The sequence below is a fragment of the Pleurodeles waltl genome, chromosome 6, assembly GCF_031143425.1.
Source record: "Pleurodeles waltl isolate 20211129_DDA chromosome 6, aPleWal1.hap1.20221129, whole genome shotgun sequence".
NCBI classification, from domain to species: Eukaryota; Metazoa; Chordata; class Amphibia; order Caudata; family Salamandridae; genus Pleurodeles; species Pleurodeles waltl.
In genome coordinates this window covers 845,895,736-845,917,468 of record NC_090445.1, presented here as the reverse complement: position 1 = coordinate 845,917,468, position 21,733 = coordinate 845,895,736, and positions in this window count along the sequence as shown.

The following is a 21,733-nucleotide window of genomic DNA, read 5'->3' as shown; positions in this document are numbered from 1 at the left end:
TAAAGACAGCAATATCGTCAAGAGAAGCTGCACTAAAGGACTCCAAGCCAGCCAGGACTTGATTCACCAACCTTTGGAAGGTGGCAGGGGCATTCTTTAAACCAAAGGGCATAACAGTAAACTGATAATGCCCACCAGGTGTGGAGAATGCTGTCTTTTCTTTGGCTCCTGGTGCCATTTTTATTTGCCAGTACCCTGCTGTCAAGTCAAAGGTACTTAAGTATTTGGCAGCACCTAGTTTGTCAATCAATTCATCTGCCCTTGGAATGGGATGGGCATCTGTCGCACCCCAGCAACTCCGCCGGCTCCATTCGGGGCCGGCTTCATCGTTGCTGGGTCATTCCCGCTGTGCCGGCGGGCAGCCTTTTGGCGGTTGCCCGCCTGCCAAGCGGGAAAGTCAGAATGACCGCCACGGTCATTTGACCGCGGTGCGGTCTTTTGGCGGTCTCCGCCCGGCAGGCGGCGCCCGCCGGGGTCGGAATGACCCCCTATGTGTTCCTGTTATTTTTCCATTGGACTCTTCAGCAGCTTGCTGCCTAAGGCCTTCAAGAGAGGGACAGGTTTCTTGCCCCTTACACAACTGTTCCCTTGAGAGTCCCCCTGGGCCTAGGAGCTCAACCTGATAAGGTTCTAACTCAAGAGGCTCAGTTCCCTCAGAGGGCAGAACTTCTTCCTGGGAAGAGAGGTTTTCTTTTTCTTGTTGTGTGGAAGCTGGTTCCCCAGTCTTCTTTCCTTTTCTCTTGGAAGGTTGGGCCCTTTTTTCCAGGCTCCAACACCACTTTTTCACCCTGAGCCTTGCACTGTGCCCTTGTCTTGACACACACCAGTTCAGGGATACCCAGCATGCCTGCATGGGTTTTGAGTTCTACCTCAGCCCATGCTGAGGACTCCAGGTCATTTCCAAGCAAACAGTCTACAGGGATATTTGAGGAGACCACCACCTGTTTCAGGCCATTGACCCCTCCCCATTCTAAAGTTACCATAGCCATGGGATATACTTTAGTCTGATTGTCAGCGTTGGTGGCTGGATAAGTTTGTCCAGCCAGGTATTGACCAGGGGAAACCAGTTTCTCTGTCACCATGGTGACACTGGCACCTGTATCCCTCAGGCCTTCTACACTTTGCCAATTAATTAAGAGTTGCTGCCTGTATTTTTGCATATTAGGGGGCCAGGCAGCCAGTGTGGCTAAATCCACCCCACCCCCAGAGACTAATGTAGCTTCAGTGTGAACCCTGATTTGCTCTGGGCACACTGTTGATCCCACTTGGAGACTGGCCATTCCAGTGTTAGCTGGAGTAGAGTTAGAAGTGGAACCTTTCTTGGGACAGGCCTTGTCTCCAGTTTGGTGTCCTGGCTGATTACAGCTACGACAACAGGCCTTTTTGGGATCAAATTTTTTACCCTTGTACCCAAAATTGGATTGTGAAGAGGCTCTGGGCCCACCCTCCTGAGCAGATTTTTGGGGCCCTGTAGAAGACTCTTTACTATTTTTCCCTTTGGATGTCTCAACACTCTTCCCCTGGGGAGTCTTTGTGACCCCTTTCTTTTGGTCACCCCCTGTGGAAGTCTTGGTCACCCTAGTCTTGACTCAATGGTCCGCCTTTTTTCCCAATTCTTGGGGAGAAATTGGTCCTAGGTCTACCAGATGCTGATGCAGTTTATCATTGAAACAATTACTTAACAGGTGTTCTTTCACAAATAAATTGTACAGCCCATCTTAATCATTTGCACCACTGCCTTGAATCCAAACATCCAGTGTTTTCACTGAGTAGTCAACAAAATCCACTGAGGTCTGGCTCAAGGATTTTTTAGCCCCCCTGAACCTAATTCTATACTCCTCAGTGGAGAATCCAAAGCCCTCAATCAGGGTAGCCTTCATGAGATCATTTTCCAGAGAGTGTGAGGAGTCTATCCCTTCACTTTCCAGTGAACATTTCCCAAAAGGAGAGCACCCCAGTGAGATCTGTTTACTTTTCTGGTTGCACAAGCCCTCTCAAAAGCTGTGAACCATTTGGTGATGTCATCACCATCTTCATATTTAGTTACAATCCCTTTAGGGATTTTCAACATGTCAGGAGAATCTCCGACCCTATTTATGTTGCTGCCACCATGGATGAGACCAAAACCCATCTCTTGTCTTTCACTTTCTATGGCTAGGAGCTGTCTCTCTAAAGCCAATCTTTTGACCATCCTGGCTAACAGTAGGTCATCTTCACTGAGGCTGTCCTCAGTGATTCCAGAGTTGCTGGACTCTCCTGTGAGAGAACCAGTATCTCTGACTATCACATTTGGAACCAGGGCTTGAGGAGCCCTGGTCTCCCTAACTAGGACTGGAGGTGGGACTTCCTCCACATCACTAGTTTCCTCCTCTGTGAGGTCATCCTCAGAGGGGTTGTTCTTGGCAAACTCTGCCAAAAGCTCCTGGAGCTGTAATTTGGTAGGGTTTGAACCAGTTCTAATCTTTTTTATTTTGCAGAGAGACCTTAACTATTTCATCCTAAGATTCAGGTAAGGGGTGATGTTGAGTTCCATCACATTCTCTTCAGCATTAGACATTATGGGGGTCATTCCGACTTTGGCGGGCGGCGGAGGCCGCCCACCAAAGTAACCCCGTCGGAAGACCGCTCCGCGGTCAACAGACCGCGACTGTCATTCCGACTTTCCCACTGGGCCGGCGGGCGACCGCCAGAAGGCCGCCCGCCGGCCCAGCGGGAAAGCCCCTTCAACAATGAAGCCGGCCCCGAATGGAGCCGGCGGAGTTGAAGGGGTGCGACGGGTGCAGTGGCACCCGTTGCGATTTTCAGTGTCTGCAAGGCAGACACTGAAAATCTTAATGGGGCCCTGTTAGGGGGCCCCTGCACTGCCCATGCCAGTGGCATGGGCAGTGCAGGGGCCCCCAGGGGCCCCACAACACCCGTTCCCGCCATCCTGTTCCTGGCGGTAACAACCGCTAGGAACAGGATGGCGGGAAGGGGGTCGGAATCCCCATGGCGGCGCTGCAAGCAGCGCCGCCATGGAGGATTCCCTTGGGCAGGGGTAAACCGGCGGGAAACCGCCGGTTGCCCCTTTCTGACCGCGGCTTTACCGCCGCAGTCAGAATAGCCCATGTAGCACCGCCAGCCTGTTGGCGGTGCTACCTCCGGCCTCCACCCTGGCGGTCTATGACCGCCAGGGTCGGAATGAGGCCCTATGTTTCTAAAAGTTGGAATACTTTTTAAGAATCTAAAACTATTTCTAGAACTTAATTCAAACTTTTACAAAACTTTTAAACTCTAAAAGAAATGCAAACAGGGACTAATACAAGGCCCTAGCAGGACTTTTAAAAATTTAGAAAAATAGCTCAAATTTCAAAAATCAGTTTCTAATGACAATTTTGGGAATTTAGTCATGTGATCAGGTATTGGCTGAGTAGTCCAGCAAATGCAAAGTCTTGTACCCCACCGCTGATCCACCAATGTAGGAAGTTGGCTCTGTATGCACTATTTCAAAGTAAGGAATAGTATGCACAGAGTCCAAGGGTTCCCCTTAGAGGTAAGATAGTGGCAAAAAGAGATAATTCTAATGCTCTATTTGGTGTTAGTGTGGTCAAGCAGTAGGCTTATCAGAGGGTAGTATTAAGCATTTGTTGTACACATACAGGCTATAAATGAGGAACACACACTCAGAGACAATTCCAGGCCAATAGGTTTTTGTATAGAAAAATATATTTTCTTAGTTTATTTTAAGAACCACAGGTTCAAGATTTACAAACAATACTTCAAATGAAAGGTATTTCATGTAGGAACTTTAGGAACTTTTAATTAGCAAAATAGCATATACAGTTTTCACATAAATGGCATATAGCTCTTTTAAAACTAGACACAGTGCACTTTTCAACAGTTCCTGGGGGAGCTAAGTGTTTGTTCGTTTTTGCAGGTAAGTAAACCACCTACGGGGTTCAAGTTTGGGTCCAAGGTAGCCCACCGTTGGGGGTTCAGGGCAACCCCAAAGTTACCACACCAGCAGCTCAGGGCCAGTCAGGTGCAGAGGTTAAAGTGGTGCCCGAAACTCATAGGCTTCAATGGAGAAGGGGGTGCCCCGGTTCCAGTCTGCCAGCAGGTAAGCACCCGGGTCTTCGGAGGGCAGACCAGGGGGGTTTTGTAGGGCACCGGGGGGGACATAAGTCAGCACAGAAAGTACACCCTCAGCGACACGGGGGCGGCCGGGTGCAGTGTGCAAACAAGCGTTGGGTTCGCAATAGAAATCAATGAGAGACCAAGGGGTCTCTTCAGCGATGCAGGCAGGCAATGGGGGGGCTCCTTGGGGTAGCCACCACCTGGGCAAGGGAGAGTGCCACCTGGGGGTCGCTCCTGCACTGGAGGTCGGATCCTTCAGGTCCTGGGGGCTGCAGATGCAGAGTCTTTACCAGGTGTCGGGTCTTTGAAGCAGGCAGTCGCGGTCAGGGGGAGCCTCGGGATTCCCTCTGCAGGCGTCGCTGTAGGGGCTCAGGGGGGTCAACTCTGGCTACTCACGGTCTCGTAGTCGCCAGGGAGTCCTCCCTGTGGTGTTTGTTCTCCACAAAGCGAGCCGGGGGCGTCGGGTGCAGAGTGCAAAGTCTCACGCTTCTGGCGGGAAACGTGTGTTGTTTCAAAGTTGCTTCTTTGTTGCAAAGTTGCAGTCTTTGGGGAACAGAGCCGCTGTCCTCGGGAGTTCTTGGTCCTTCTAGATGCAGGGTAGTCCTCTGAGGCTTCAGAGGTTGCTGGACCATGGGACCATGGACCATGGGAATGCGTCGCTGGAGCAGTGTCTTTAGAAGTGGGGAGACAGGCCGGTAGAGCTGGGGCCAAAGCAGTTGATGTCTCTGTCTTCTCTGCAGGTTTTTCAGTTCAGCAGTCCTCTTCTTCTTAGGTTGCAGGAATCTGAGTTCCTAGGTTCTGGGGAGCCCCTAAATACTGAATTTAGGGGTGTGTTTATGTCTGGGGGGTTAGTAGCCAATGGCTACTAGCCCTGGGGGTGGCTACACCCTCTTTGTGCCTCCTCCCTGAGGGGAGGGGGACACAGTCCTATCCCTATTGGGGGAATCCTCCATCTGCAAGATGGAGGATTTCTAAAAGTCAGAGTCACCTCAGCTCAGAACACCTTAGGGGCTGTCCTGACTGGCCAGTGACTTCTCCTTGTTTTTATCATTATCTCCTCCGGTCTCGCCGTGGGGCCGTGGCCGGAGGGGGCGGGCAACTCTACTAGCTGGAGTGCCCTGGGGTGCTGTAACAAAGGGGGTGAGCCTTTGAGGCTCACCGCCAGGTGTTACAGTTCCTGCAGGGGGAGGTGAGAAGCACCTCCACTCAGTACAGGCTTTGTTACTAGCCACAGAGTGACAAAGGCACTCTCCCCATGTGGCCAGCAACATGTCTGGTATGTGGCAGGCTGCTAAAACCAGTCAGCCTACACGGGTAGTCGGTTAAGGTTTCAGGGGGCACCTCTAAGGTGCCCTCTGGGGTGTACGTTGCAATAAAATGTACACTGGCATCAGTGTGCATTTATTGTGCTGAGAAGTTTGATACCAAACTTCACAGTTTTCAGTGTAGCCATTATGGTGCTGTGGAGTTCGTGCATGACAGACTCCCAGACCATATACTCTTATGGCTACCCTGCACTTACAATGTCTAAGGTTTGGCTTAGACACTGTAAGGGCATAGTGCTCATGCACTTATGACCTCACCTATGGTATAGTGCACCCTGCCTTAGGGTTGTACGGCCTGCTAGAGGGGTGACTTATCTATACCTGTAGGCAGTGTGAGGTTGGCATGGCACCCTGAGGGGAGTGCCATGTCGACTTAGTCTTTTTATCCCCACCAGCACACACAAGCTGGCAAGCAGTATGTCTGTGCTGAGTGAGGGGTCCCCAGGGTGGCATAAGACATGCTGCAGCCCTTAGAGACCTTCCCTGGCATCAGGGCCCTTGGTACCAGAGGTACCAGTTACAAGGGACTTACCTGGTTGCCAGGGTGTGCCAATTGTGGAAACAAAGGTACAGGTTAGGGAAAGAACACTGGTGCTGGGGCCTGGTTAGCAGGCCTCAGCACACTTCCAAATCATAACTTGGCATCAGCAAAGGCAAAAAGTCAGGGGGTATCCATGCCAAGGAGGCATTTCCTTACACTTTTCATAAGAAAAGCATATACCAAATAGTTCAGTATATGTACACTTAACCAAAACTGTTTACTTTTCTACTCTAAAACTTTAAACTAAGTTTCTGAAAAGTTTTGAAAACTTCTAAAAGTTTGTCCAAAGTTTGAAAACTTTTTTTCTCTGTGCTTTCTAAGTTCTAAAACTTTTTCTCTCACTATCCTTAAACCTTTTCTATCATGTCAGTTGTAGAACCCACTCCCAAAACTGTTAATGTAACATATGAGAGTTTGAACTATAAAAGTTTGAAGGGTCTCTGCCTGGATAGAGGTTTGATTACAGGTAAGAATCTTACAAAATAGTTTCTCTTTAACTTGCTCATTGTAGATGACCAGAACAAGCCTGGCCCATCTCAGGAGAGGTTAGAAAATGGGAATGGGGAAGCTTCCTAGTCAGACTCAGAGGAGTGCCCTGAAGAAGCTGGGGAGGGTTCTTACAAAGTCCTGCCCCCTAGCAGGGCACCTAGTGACACTGGTAGTGTTAGAGGGTCCCACACCAGTAGGGCATCTTTCACCCCTAGAGGCCAGGTTACTAGGGTCCAGACAGTTAGGGACAGGTCTCCCTCTGAAACTTCCCACATTTCCTCTGTGTCTAAACATTCCCAACCCACCCACCCTGAGGATAACTCAATGGAAAGGGAACTCAAAAAGCTGAGGCTTGAAGAGACCAGACTGAAGCTTAAACAGCAGCAGCAGGCCTTGGATAGGGAATACCTAGACATAGAGAGGGAAAGATAAAGGTTGGGGTTAGTTCCCCATGGTGGCAGCAGCAGTATTTCTGATAGCAATCCTGTTATCGAGCAAGATTCCAGGAATCTGCACAAGATAGTCCCCCCTTACAAGGAGGGGGATGACATTAATAAGTGGTTTGCTGCACTTGAGAGGACCTGTATGGTACAGTTGATCCCTCAAAGGCAGTGGGCTGCTATTTTGTCGCTATCTTTCACTGAAATGGGAATGGTTAGGTTCCTTACTGCCAAGAAAGTGATGCCAATAATTACAAAGTTTTGAAAGATACATTCTTGGATGGATCTGGCTTAACCACTGAACAATACAGGATTAAGTTCAGAGACACCAGAAAAGAGTATTCTCAAGACTGGACAGATTTTGTGGATTGTTCAGTGAAGGCCTTGGAAGGGTGGTTGCATGGCAGTAAAGTTTCTGGCTATGAAAGCCTGCATAATCTTATTCTGAGAGAGCATATTCTTAACAATTGTGTGTCTGATTTGTTGCACCAGTACTTGATAGACTCAGATCTGACCTCTCCCCAAGAATTGGGAAAGAAGGCAGACAAATGGGTCGGAACAAGAGTGAACAGAAAAGTTCATACAGGAGGTGACAAGGATGGCAAGAAGAAAGATGGTGAGAAATCTCAGGATAAACATGGGGATAAAGGTAAAACTAAAGATCCTTCTTCAAATCCTAAACACTCTTCAGGGGGTGGGGATAAATCATCTTCTTCCTCTTCTTCACAACCCACACACATTAAAAAACCTTGGTGCTATTGTGTAACAATAAAGGCCATAGGCCAGGAGATAAGTCCTGTCCAGGTAAACCCCCTGAGCCTACCACCACTAATACATCAAACTCTAGTGCCACTAGCAGTAGTGGTAATAGTGGTAGGACTGCTGGCAACAGTCAAAATAAGGGTGTAGTTGGGTTCACTTATGGGTCCATCATAGAAAATGGGGTAGTCAGTCCCAAGACAGGTTCTGTCACACCTGGTGGCATTGGCCTTGCCACACTGTCTGCTTGTCCCCTTAAAATGGATAGGTACAGTCAGACAATTTCAATAAATGGTGTTGAGGCTCAGCCCTACAGAGACACAGGTGCCAGTATCACTTTGGTGACTGAAAACCTAGTGTCACCTGAACCACACATCATTGGACAACAGTACAAGATTATTGATGGCCATAACTCCACTAAGTTCCTTCCCTTAGCTATAATTCAGTTTAGTTGGGGTGGAGTTACTGGCCCTAAGCAGGTGGTAGTATCACCTAGCTTACCTGCAGACTGTCTCTTAGGTAATGACCTAGTGGCCTCCGGTTGGGCTGAGGTAGAGTTTAATGCCCATGCAGCCATGCTGGGTATCCCTGAGGAATTGCTTCCTCTCATTTCAGCTGAAATGAAAAAGCAAAGGAGTAAAAAAGGCCTGACAACTCAGGATCCTTCTCCAACAACATGTAAAAAGGGCATCAAAGTATTCCCTACCCACCCTGCCATTCAGGATACCATTCCTGTGGTGAGAGAAACCTCTCCTGGAGTGGCACCTATACCAAGGGAACCATCAGCTGCCACAGCTGAACTCCCTGAGGTAGAAGTACCTCTCTGTGGGATAACTAATATTGGTGAGAAAAAGTGCACCATTTTAGTTAACATGGATCATCCCTCCAACCCTCCCAGAGAAACTTTAGTGCAGCAACCCTGCACTGCCTCGCAACACTGAGGACAGCAGCCCTGCCTAGTGTGGAGCTCATAGGACAGCATCCCTGCCCTGCTCCAACTCAAGAGAAACTGCACACCTGTTCTCTCTTACAGCCATATGGACAACGTTTTTGCCCAGCTATGGCTTTATTGAGACAGCATCCCTGTCTGGCATTCTCATCACTTGATATAGGCCCAGTGGACAATTCCCACTGCTCTAAACTTAAACATACTAATAGGAACTCTGAGAATATAACTTCACATTGTTGGCTAGCTAAAAAACTTCAAACAGGAGGGTTTACATCCCCACAGGGAAGTAACCATATAGGGGGTCATTCTGACCCCCGCGGGCGGCGGAAGCCGCCCGCCTGGCGGGAACCGCCAGAAGACCGTACCGCGGTCAAAAGACCGCGGCGGTCATTCTGACTTTCCCGCTGGGCTGGCGGGCGACCGCCAAAAGGCCGCCCGCCCGCCCAGCGGGAAAGCCCCAGCAACGAGGAAGCCGGCTCCGAATGGAGCCGGCGGAGTTGCTGGTGTGCGATGGGTGCAGTTGCACCCGTCGCGATTTTCAGTATCTGCCAAGCAGACACTGAAAATCTTAATGGGGCCCTGTTAGGGGGCCCCTGCAGTGCCCATGCCAGTGGCATGGGCACTGCAGGGGCCCCAGGGGCCCCACGACACCCGTTCCCGCCATCCTGTTTCTGGCGGTGAAAACCGCCAGAAACAGGATGGCGGGAAGGGGGTCGGAATCCCCATGGCGCGCTGCTTGCAGCGCCGCCGTGGAGGATTCCCTGGGGCAGCGGGAAACCGGCGGGAAACCGCCGGGAAACCGCCGGTTTCCCTTTTCTGACCGCGGCTTTACCGCCGCGGTCAGAATGGCCCCAGAAGCACAGCCAGTCTGTTGGCGGTGCTTCCGCGGTCGTTGGCCCTGGCGGTCCATGACCGCCAGGGTCAGAATGACCCCCATAGTGTATGATAAAGGGAGTAACCAGTCTATTGCAGAGCTACTCTCCACTTATCACCACTTAGACAATAAAGACTCAACTGGCCAAGGTTAGCCTTATTGTCCTTCGTTGGGGGGGGGGGGTTGTGTAGGAAGGTAGCCTCTTTCTAGCCTTGTTACCTCCACTTTTGGCCTGTTTGTGAGTATATGACAGGGTGTTTTTACTGTCTCACTGGGATCCTGCTAGTCAAGGCCCAGTGCTCATAGTGAAAACCCTATGTTGTCAGTGTGCTTGATATGTGTCACTGGGATCCTGCTAGCCAGGACCCCAGTGCTCATACGTTTGTGGCCTATGTGTGTTCCCTGTGTGGGGCCTAACTGTATCACTGAGGCTCTGCTAACCAGAAACTCAGAGTTTATGCTCTCTCTGCTTTCTAAAATTGTCACTGCAGGCTAGTGACTAATTTTACCAATTCTCATTGGCACACTGGTACACCCATATAATTCCCTTGTATATGGTACTTAGGTACCCAGGGTATTGGGGTTCCAGGTGATCCCTATGGGCTGCAGCATTTCTTTTGCCACCCATAGGGAGCTCAGACAATTCTTACACAGGACTGCCACTGCAGCCAGAGTGAAATAACATCCACGTTATTTCATAGCCATTTTTCACTGCACATAAGTAACATATCAGTCACCTATATGTCTAACCCTCACTTGGTGAAGGTTGGGTGCCACGTGACTTAGTGTGTGGGCACCTTGGCACTAACCAAGGTGCCCCCACATCGTTCAGGGCAAATTCCCCAAACTTTGTGACTGCGGGAACACCATTACATGCATGCACTGCACATAGGTCACTACCTATGTGTAGCGTCACCATGGTAACTCCGAACATGGCCATGTAACATGTCTAAGATCATGGAATTGTTACCCCAGTACCATTCTGGTATTGGGAGGACAATTCCATGATCCCCCTGGTCTCTAGCACAGAACCCGGGTAATGCCAAACTGCCTTTCCGGTGTTTCCACTGCAGCTGCTGCCAACCCCTCAGACAGGATTCTGTCCTCCTGGGGTCTGAGCAGCCCAACCCAGGAAGGCAGAACAAAGGATTTCCTCTGAGAGAGGGTGTTACACCCTCTCCTTTTGGAAATAGGTGTGAAGGGCTGGGGAAGAGTAGCCTCCCCAAGCCTCTGGAAATGCTTTGATGGGCACAGATGGTGCCCATCTCTGCATAAGCCAGTCTACACCAGTTGAGGGATCCCCCAGGCTTGCTCTGGCACGAAACTGGACAAAGGAAAGGGGAGTGACCACTCCCATGACCAGTACCTCCCAGGGGAGGTGCCCAGAGCTCCTCCTGTGTGTCCCAGACCTCTGCCATCTTGGATGAAGAGGTGTTGGGGGCACACTGGACTGCTCTGAGTGGCCAGTGCCAGCAAGGGACATCATAGACCCCCTCTGATAGGCTCTTACCTCTCTTGGTAGCCAAACCTCCTTTCTTGGTAGCCAAACCTCCTTTTCTTGCTATTTAGGGTCTCTCCTCCGGGGTATTCTTCAGATAACGAATGCAGGAGCTCACCAGAGTTCCTCTGCACTTCCCTCTTCGGCTTCTGCCAAGGATCGACCGCTGACTGCTCCAGGACGCCTGCAAAACCGCAACAAAATAGCAAGACGACTACCAGCAACATTGTAGCGCCTCATACTGCCGGCTTTCTCGAGTGTTTCCTGGTAGTGCATGCTCTGGGGGCTGTCTGCCTTCACCCTGCACTGGAAGCAAAGAAGAAATCTCGTGTGGGTCGACGGAATCTTCCCCCTGCTAACGCAGGCACCAAAAGACTGCATCACCAGTCCTGTGGGTCCCCTCTCATCCTGACAAGCGTGGTCCCTGGAACACAGGAGCTAGATCCTAGTGACCCCCACAGTCCAGTGATCCTTCAGTCCAAGTTTGATGGAGGTAAGTCCTTGCCTCCCCACGCCTGACTGCAAACCTCTGTACTGCGTGATTTGCAGCTGCTCCGGCTTATGTGCACTTTTCCAGGACTTCCTTTGTGCACAGCATAGCATGGGTCCCCAGCACTCTGTCCTGCATTGCCCAACTCACTGAGTTGGACTCCGACGTCATCGTGGGACACTCCTTTGTGTGTCTCTGAGTCGACCGCTGTCCTCAGATCTTCCAAGTGCCTGCTCCGGTACTTCTGCATATGCTGCCTGCTTCTGTGGGGGCTCTCTGAGTTGCTGAGTTGCTGAGTTGCTGAGTGCCTCCTCTGTCTCCTCCTCCAAGGGGCGACATCCTGGTCCTTCCTGGTCCCCAGCAGCACCCAAAAACCTTTATTGTGACCCTTGCAGCTAGCAAGGCTTGTTTGCGGTATTTCTGAGTGGAAACACTTCTGCAACATCCAGCACGCCGTGAGACATCTTCCATCCAAAGGAGAAGTTCCTAGCCCTTTTCGTTGTTGCAGAATCTTTGGCTTCTTCCACCCAGAGGCAGCCCTTTTGTACCTTCATTCGGGGTTTCCTGGGCTCCTGCCCCCCCTGGACACTATCGCGACTCTTGGACTTGGTGCCCTTGCCTTGCAGGTCCTCAGGTCCAGGAATCCGTCTTCAGTGCTTTGCTGGTGTTTGTGGTTCTTGCAGAATCCCCCTATCATGACTATTGTGTCCTTTTGGGGTAGTAGGGGAACATTACTGCTACTTTTCAGGGTCTTGGGGTGGGGTATCTTGGACACCCTGACTGTTTTCTTAGAGTCCCAGTGACCCTCTACAAGCTCCCATAGGTCTGGGGTCCATTCGTGATTCGCATTCCACTTTTGGAGTATATGGTTTGTGTTGCCCCTAGACCTATGTTCACCTATTGCATCCTATTGTGATTCTACATTGTTTGCACTACTTTTCTTACTGTTACTTACCTGTTTTGGGTTTGTGTACATATAACTTGTGTGTATTACTTACCTTCTAACTGAGGGTACTCACTGAGATACTTTTGGCATATTGTCCTAAAAAATGAAGTACCTTTATTTTTAGTAACTCTGAGTATTGTGTTTTCTTATGATATTGTGCTGTATGGTATAGCAGGAGCTTTGCATGTCTCCTAGTTCAGCCTAAGCTGCTTTGCCATAGCTACCTTTTATCAGCCTAAACTGCTAGAAACACCTCTATTCTACTGATAAGGGATAACTGGACCTTGCACAGGGTGTAAGGACCACAAGGTACCCACTATAAGCCAGGCCAGCCTCCTACAAGAAGTGGCTCCCTTGAATAAAGTTAGCTCAGTAGAGTATCTGGGTGTGAGGATTTCAAATAAATGACATTGGGAAAATCAGATTAGCAAAAGTGTGTCTCTTCTCCAATATAGATCAGGTGCCATTTTTCGCCTTTATAAAAGTACTGGCATGAAAATCGTTTCCCCGGCTATTAAGATCTATTTGGCAAAAGCACAAAATGCTGCTACCGATGGCGCTGAGGTGTGGGGATTTTGTAAAACCACCAAACTGTCTGTGGGTGGAAATAGCTTTGCTAGAGCTTTACTTGCGTGCCCAGGTAGTACTCCTCTGATTCCCATTTTTCTGGATCTTGGTTTTAATTGCATCTCTGACACGATAGACCTAAGACCGTGACTCTTTTGGGTAAGGATCTGGACCACCCCAGAGCTCACTATTTATAGGAACTCACTTCTTGATCTTCTAAAAAGACCTAATGCAGCCTCTATTCCATGGCTTAGGCATGTATCTAACTGGCTTCATACCCTGGTACTTGGGAACTACTGGGAGAACCCACAGGATTTAGGGAAGGCTCAGAAACAATCTCTGAAAACAGTTTATTGGTCTTATGTTTGGAACAACTATCTCCTTGGTACATCCCATGGACGATTGACCAACCAATTTCTTGATTTTAAGTAGTACCCCCAGTATGAATCTTATTTAGATCTTATTCCTGACTCCCTTGGTAAGAGTTTGTATTCCCGTTTTCATTACGGGTGTTTACGGGTGTTTACCATTACTGTCTTTCACTGGTAGTTGGAGGACACCAACAGTATTTAACAGATGCCCTGGCTGCAATGCTGCCCTTGAATCGGTTGAACACTTTGGGGGTCATTACAACCCTGGCGGACGGTGTTAAAGCGGCGGTAAGACCGCAAACAGGCCGGCGGAAAAAAAATGGGAATTATGACCGTGGCAGAAACCGCCAACAAAGACAGCCACTTTAACACTCCGACCGCCACGGCGGTACAGACAAACAGCGCGGCGGTCACTGCCAACAGACAGGTGGGAGACAAAGTACTGCCCACAGTATCACAACCTACCAATCCGCCACCTTTTCCGGGGCGGATTCATAGTGGATAAAAACACGGCGGAAACAGCCATTTCAAAGGGAAAACGCTCACCTCTATACACTCCACGAGGAAGGAGGACACCATGGAGCTGGAACTCCAAATACTCCCTGCGATAGTCTTCCTGCTCCTGTACGACCATCATCAACGCCAGCGCCGAAGACAACGGTGAGTACTGTACCTACGACATAGGGGAGGGGGAGGCAAAAGTCAGGGACACACACACGCAACACCCCCACCCGACCCTCACCAACTACAACACTCACACCAATGCATATCCAAACATTACAGTAACAACCCCCAAACCCCCTGGAAGAATGCAAAGACAAAAGGAAATGAGTGCAACCATTGTAATATATCAAAATACAGTAACCAAATATATACAGATAAATATACACATTCAACAAAATATACATCACGATTAGTAATGCAGGTAATGCACCATTCAATGTCCGTGGACCACTGGACCCAAAATGCATGGGCGAGGCCCACATCAGATACCTGATCAAAACGGAGAGAACACTGCTGGGGCATCAGATAGAAATACAACAGGCACCTCAGGGGGAAGGGAAGGGGGGCACCTCAGCCGGATGACTGCACCACGTCAGATCCACAAGGGGGCTCCATGCCCATTGATGTATCCTGGGGAGTGCAAAGCCACAGTCTCAAGTCTCTACAGTGGGTGGGTGTGCCCACTGCCATATCCTGGGGAGTGCAAAGACACAGGGCCTGATTACAACTTTGGAGGACGGTGTCAAACCGTCCCAAAAGTGGCGGTTATACCACCTACCGTATTACAAGTCCATTATATCCTATGGAACACGTAATACGGTAGGTGGTATATCCGTCACTTTTGGGACGGTTTAACACCGTCCTCCAAAGTTGTAATCAGGCCCACAGTCTCTCAAGTCTCTACAGTGGGTGGTTTGCCCACTGCCATATGCTGGGGAGTGCAAAGCCACAGTCTCTCAAGTGGATAACAGTCTCCACTGGTTCTGGAGGGGGACTGGTGCCCAGAGTGCTTCATCCTGTTAAGGACAGAAGAAGTGCATGCTGTTCTCCACTGTTTCTGGAGGGGGACTGGTGCCCAGAGTGCTTCATATTGGTAAGGACAGACAGAGTGGATGCTGTCTCCACTGGTTCTGGAGGGGGACCGGTGCCCAGAGTGCTTCATCCTGGTAAGGACAGACGGAGTGGATGCTGTTCTCCACTGGTTTTGGAGGGGGACTGGTGCCCAGAGTGCTTCATCCTGGTAAGGACAGACAGAGTGGATGCTGTTCTCCACTGGTTCTGGAGGGGGACTAGTGCCCAGAGTGCATCACTTTCCCCGTGACGGTCCCAGTTCCGTCACTGCCCCTGCCACACATGGGCTAGCGGTGCTTGAGTTGGCGGTGCTTGCCCTGTTCAGCGGTGCTTGCCATGGCGGTCTGTGCCCTGTTCAGCGGTGCTTGCCATGGCGGTCTTTGCCCTGTTCAGCAGTGCTTGCCCTGTTCAGCGGTGCTTGCCATGGCGGTCTTTGCCATGTTCAGCGGTGCTTGTCCAGTTCAGCGGTGCTTGCCATAGTGGTCTTTGCCCTGTTCAGCGGTGCTTGCCCTGTTCAGCGGTGCTTGCCATGGCGGTCTGTGCCCTGTTCAGCGGTGCTTGCCCTGTTCAGCGGTGCTTGTCCTGTTCAGCAGTGCTTGCCATGGCGGTCTGTGCCCTGTTCAGCGGTGCTTGACTTTGCTGTTTATAACTTGTTCAGCAGTGCTTGCCCTGTTCAGCGGTGCTTGCCATGGCGGTCCTTCATTGCCCAGTGGGGCTGTGGCTGCCGGGGCCCTCCTGGGCACTGACTCTGGCGGTGGCCTCCTGGCCAGTGACGATGGGGCTGCCCTCCTGGACACTGACTCTGGCGGTGGCCTCCTGGCCAGTGACGATCGGGCTGCCCTCCTGGGCACTGACTCTGGCGGTGGCCTCCTGGTCAGTGATGATGGAGCTGGTGGTGGCCTCCTGGGCAGCGAGGATGATGGCGGTCTTCTCCGCCGTGCTGCTCTTCCCAGACTTTGGCGATTTCTTCTGCCCCTTCACCACCTTGGGAGTCACAGCTGAGTGGACACTCCCCCCGGAACCCTTGTGAGCGGCTTTGCCTGCTGGAGGCTTCCCCCTCTCCCGCCGAGCACTGTCCAACTTCTGGTGCTTCACAGGGGGGGGACTGGCTGTGCTGTGGCTCCGTGTCACACTGGCTGCCCTGGTGCCCGGTGCACTCCACATACCTCTAACAGGCACCACTGGTACTGGCGATTTTTTGCCTGAGGTGCTAGTACGGGATGTATAAATTGGAGGGGGGGTGGTGGGAAAGAGGTCAAGCTTGCTCAGGAAAAGTTTCTTAGGAACACTGGGACGGGTAGCTGGAGGGGGTCTGGGAGTGGAGGAAGAGGAGGTGGTTGTAGGAGGTGTAACTTTTGTGGCTTTGGGTGCAGGTGCATGCGCTGGAGGCTGTTGTGAGGTGGATGGCTGTTGGGTGGGTGTGTGCCTGCGTTTGTGTACTTTGGGAGGGGGCGTCACAGACACACTGGGAGAGGACACAGGGGACGTGTAAATGGTAGTGGGGTGGTGAGTGCAGTTGAGCGGGATGTGGTGGTGGGTGTGCTGGTGCGGGACCTAGTGGCTGTAGTGGTAATGCATGCAGGTGAGAGTGTAGACGACACTGGGAGGGAGGAGGGAGACGACGAGGAGGGGGACACAGCGGAGGCAGTGGATGTTGCTGTGTCTGTATGTGTGCGATGCTTGTGTGAGTGCCTGTGGGATGTGTGGTGCTTATGTTTGCCTGAGCTTCCCTTGTGTGTTGATGTGTGTGCAGGCTGGTCTGATGGTGTGCTTGGGATAGGCTGGGGTACAGGGGATTGGTTCTGGGTGAAGGAAGTTGGAGGGGGGAGGCTAGAGACAGGGACAATGGCTGCCATCAGTGCTGAGGCCAGAGATTGCAGGGTTCGATGAAGGGCAGCCTGACCAGAATGAATGCCCTCCAGGAATGCATTTGTGCGTTGCAATTCCCTTTCTACACCCTGGATGGCATTCAAAATGGTAGACTGCCCAACAGTGAGGGACCTGAGGAGGTCAATGGCCTCCTCAATGAGGGCAGCAGAGGTGACAGGGGCAGGAGCTGAGGTGCCTGGGGCGAAGGTGATGCCCACCCTCCTGGGTGAGCGGGCACGGGGCGAAGGCTGAGGGGCTGCTGGGAGGGCGGTGCTGGTAGGGGGGGTGGCGGCTGTACCTGTAGAAGTGGGGGGAACAGATTTTGCCGCCACCACAAGGGAGCTCCTATCGGTGGACGAGTCCGTGTCGCTGGTTGCTGATCCTGTGACCGCCGTGAAGCTACCCTCGCCCTCCGTCCCACTGGTGCATTCAGAGTCCGTGGTGTGGCCCTCCATGGCCATGTGGGATGCAGCTCCCTCGTGCTCCGGTGCCACTGTACCTCAGCCTGATGATGCTGATGCACACAAGAACAAGGAGGGCACAAAAAGGGGGGGGGGGAAACGACAGAAGAAAGGTTGATTGCATGGCTTACTGCTACCGTTGGCGGACAATACAAACACAGCAGCCCCCTGCACTACGCCACGCTGTTTGGCTCAACAGATGCAGTTCCTGGGATATGGCCTACATGGCTATGGTGGACATCAGCACACATAGATGACACAGGGGCATGTATACCTGTACTTGTCACTCTACAGAGGTGGGGTGGAGTGCCACATGGCCTGCATTACGGAGGGGCCTAGCCTACGGAACTCGTCCTGGCCTAGGGAAACCCACAGCCCTCCTCCCCCACCCAGACACCTTCACTGCGCGCAAAGTCCACAGAATGATGTTGTACTCACCCCCTTGTGTCTGCTGTGATGCCCTCAAGTGCCCATCCAACTCAGGGTAGGCCACCGCCAGGATCCGGAACATCAGGGGGGTCATGGTGCGACGGGCACCCCTCCCACGTTGGGAGGCCATCCCCAGCTGAGCCTCCGCGGTCTTCTTTCTCCATCGGCGAATGTCCTCCCATCTTTTACGACAGTGGGTGCTCCGTCTCTGGTGGCCCCCCAGGGTCCGGACGTCCTTGGCGATGGCACACCAAATATCCTTCTTCTGGTGGGCGCTGACCTACATGACATGTACAGGGGAAGAAGAGAAGTCATTAGCAACTGAACCGTCGAAGTGAGTGGCCCACATCCCTAGCCTTGCCATGTGGCACATGCATTCACAGTCCTTCATGCACGCAGAACTCTGCGCCCTTCCTACTTACAACCAGCCCTCTCCACACAGGCATAGCCCATACAACATGCTCCCTGTGTACTCACCTGTTGGTCTGGAGGACCGTAGAGTAGCGTGTACTGGGGGAGGACCCCGTCCACGAACTTCTCCAACTCCTGTGCAGTGAAGGCAGGGTCCCTTTCCCCAGATGCACGAGCCATTGTCTCTTCCAGACCGAGGTCACAGCAGCACTTGCAGTGTAGGTCCTCTCCTGTCGAAGATCAGGTATCGAGTGATTCAACAGATAGAAAATGGCGGTCACGTCCACGGCGGTCACATCCGTGGCGGTGCGTATCATCATCGGCGGCGCACTTCCTCATTGGCTCCTGGGACCCATAGGGTCCAATGTTAACCAATGCAGCATTGCACCGCGGTCTTCGACCGCCTACCGCGACGGTGTACAATGCCAGCGCAGTTACCTCACATCCCATTGTCCCAGTTTAGAGGTCAGGCAGCCGCCATTTCAGGGGCCCACATGGCTTCATTTTCAACTGCGTCACACATACCTAGGCCTGGACTCAACACACATACAGACAACTTTTGGGATTTTGTTTTGTGTTCTGTGTAGACTGTAGGTACATACCTCTGAGTTGTTTGACTCTGTGGTCGCTGTTGTCCTTCCTAGGCACCGTCAGCTGGGACATGTGAGTAGATGGCGGAATCCTCCGGTGTACCGACCGCTGGTGGACCTGTTGACAATGGGGGAGCGACATTTAATCATCACCTACAGGTTCGACCGTGCTACAATCCAGGAACTGTGTACCCAGTTGGAGCCTGACCTGATGTCACCTATCCGCCATCCCACAGGGATCCCCCCTCAAGTGCAGGTGCTATCAGTGCTCAATTTCCTTGCAATTGGGTCATTTCAAACAACAGTGGCCATGGCATCAGGGATGTCCCAGCCTATGTTTTCCAACGTGTTGTCCAGAGTGTTGTCTGCCCTTCTGAAACACATGAGGAGCTACATCGTTTTCCCTCAGGAGGAGGATTTGGCTACAGTTAAATGTGACTTCTATGCCCTTGGACATATCCCCAACATCATAGGTGCCATTGATGGGACCCATGTAGCTCTGGTCCCCCCCACAGGAGTGAACAGGTGTACAGGAACCGGAAGAGTTATCATTCGATGAATGTACAGATGGTATGTTTGGCAGACCAGTACATCTCCCAGGTAAATGCTATGTTCCCTGGCTCAGTGCATGACGCCTACATCCTGCGGAATAGCAGCATTCCTTATGTGATGGGTCAACTCCAGAGACACCGTGTGTGGCTATTAGGGGACTCTGGTTACCCCAACCTGTCATGGCTACTGACCCCAGTGAGGAATCCCAGGACCAGGGCAGAGGAACGCTACAATGAGGCCCATGGGCGGACTAGGAGGGTGATCGAATGCACCTTCGGCCTCCTGAAGGCCAGGTTTAGGTGCCTCCATATGACAGGTGGTTCAGTATTCTACTCACCAAGGAAGGTGTGCCAGATCATCATCGCCTGCTGTATGCTTCACAATCTGGCTTTGCAACGCCAGGTGCCTTTTCTGCAGGAGGATGGTCCAGATGACGGTGTTGTGGCAGCTGTGGAGCCTGTGGACAGTGATGAGGAGGAAGCAGAGGAAGAAGACATTGACAACAGGGACTCAGTTATCCAGCAATATTTCCAGTGACACACAGGTGAGAACACATTCCTGCCTACTACAAGTACTTTCACACTTCTAACTCTATACTGTCTGTCAATTTCAACCATTACGGTTTCACAGGTATGGTTACCAACATGTGTCATCTGCTTATATTCCTCATGGACTTGTGATGTGTGACATAGGTATGTTGACAATACATTTGAGAAGGGATTTTGTCACTGTCATTGGTAATACACATTTTCAAAATCACAGACTGACTCCAGATTGTTTTGTGGTTCAAGGGTGTTTATTGAAGTGCTAAATATTGGAGGGGGGTGGTGAAATGGTGAGGGGTGATGGTGGAGGAATGTCCATGGCAGAGTCCAGTCTATTAGTCTCACATGTGCACTGCCCATATGGGCATAGGAAGTGGAGCTGGAGAAGTTCCAATATGGACAGGGTTACAAAGTGGGACAGTGGGATGACAATCAGGGTGGCCTCATTTCTTGGCAGGGGTCTTGCCATTGTGCTCTGTCCTGTTCCTGGATCTCAGGGACCGCTTGCGGGGTGGTTCTCCATCTGCAGGGGGTGGGGTGCTGGTGTGGTGGTCCTGTGGCGGTGCCTCCTGTCCACTAGCGCCGGCGGAGATGGTGGACAGTTCATCGTCCATGCTAGTGTCAGGGGCCCCTTGGAGTGCCACGGTGTCCCTCCTGGTGTTAAATATCTCCTTCAGCACCCCTACGATGGTGCCCAGGGCAGAGCTGAGTTCCTCCCTGAAGCCCAAATACTGTTCCTCCTGCAGGCACTGGGTCTCCTGAAACTTGGCCAGGACCGTAGCCATTGTCGCCTGTGAGTGGTGGTAGGCTGCCATGATGGAGGAGAGGGCATCGTGGAGAGTGGGTTCCCTTGGCCTGTCCGCCCCCTGTCGCACAGCAGCCCTCCCAGTTCCCCTGTGTTCCTGTGCCTCCTTCCCCTGGACCGTGTGCCCACTGCCACTGCCCCCCGGTCCCTGTTTTTGTTGGGGTGGTGGGTTATCCTGTGTTCCCTGTAGTGGTGGACACACAGCTGATTGACGTGTCCTGGGGACGGAGGTATGGGCCCGCTGGGTGGGTGCTGTGCTGGTGTTACCAGAGGGTGGAAGGTAGGTGGAAGGTAGGTGGTCGGTAGTGCCTGTGAGAGGGGAACCGACTGTCCCGAGGCCCACGATGGTCCGTGCTGGTCATCTGGATCCAGTTGGCCAGAGCTGCTGTCATCACTGTGGGCCTCTTCTGTGGGTGGGGTAGAGATGTCTGGACCCTCCTGTCTGGTGACGTTGGATAGTGGTCCTGCAGGGGTGTAAAAGCATGATTATTGCATGTGTGTGTGTCATGGTGTGCAATGGGTGGGTGAGCGTGTAACCCGGTACTAGCATTCCTGTGTGGGGGCTTGTGTGATGATGGTTGGGGGGTGTTATGGGTATGTGCAGTGGGCATGCTTTAGTGAGGGGTGTCCATGCTTTGTTGTGTCATGCAGGGCTTGGTGTTGGGATGGGTGGTTTGTGTTATTAGTACATTAGTGAGGAGTTGGAGTGATAGGGGAGGGGGTGAGGGTGGCGGTCTGTGATAGCATGCAGGTAGGGTGGGGGATATGATAGTTAGATTACCAGAGTCCATTCCTCCACCGACTCCTCCGAGGCCCTCAGGATGCATAATGGTCAAGACCTGCTCCTCCCATGTTGTTAGTTGTGGGGGAGGAGGTGGGTGTTCACCGCCAGTCCGCTGTACCGCGATGTTGTGCCTTGAGACCACAGAACGCACCTTCCCCCGTAGGTCGTTCCACCTCTTCCTGATGTCCTCCCGATTTCTTGGGTGTTGTCCCACTGCGTTGACCCTGTCGACTATTCTTCGCCACAGCTCCATCTTCCTAGCTATGGAGGTGTGCTGCACCTGTGATCCAAATAGCTGTGGCTCTACCCGTACAATTTCCTCCACCATGACCCTGAGCTCCTACTCC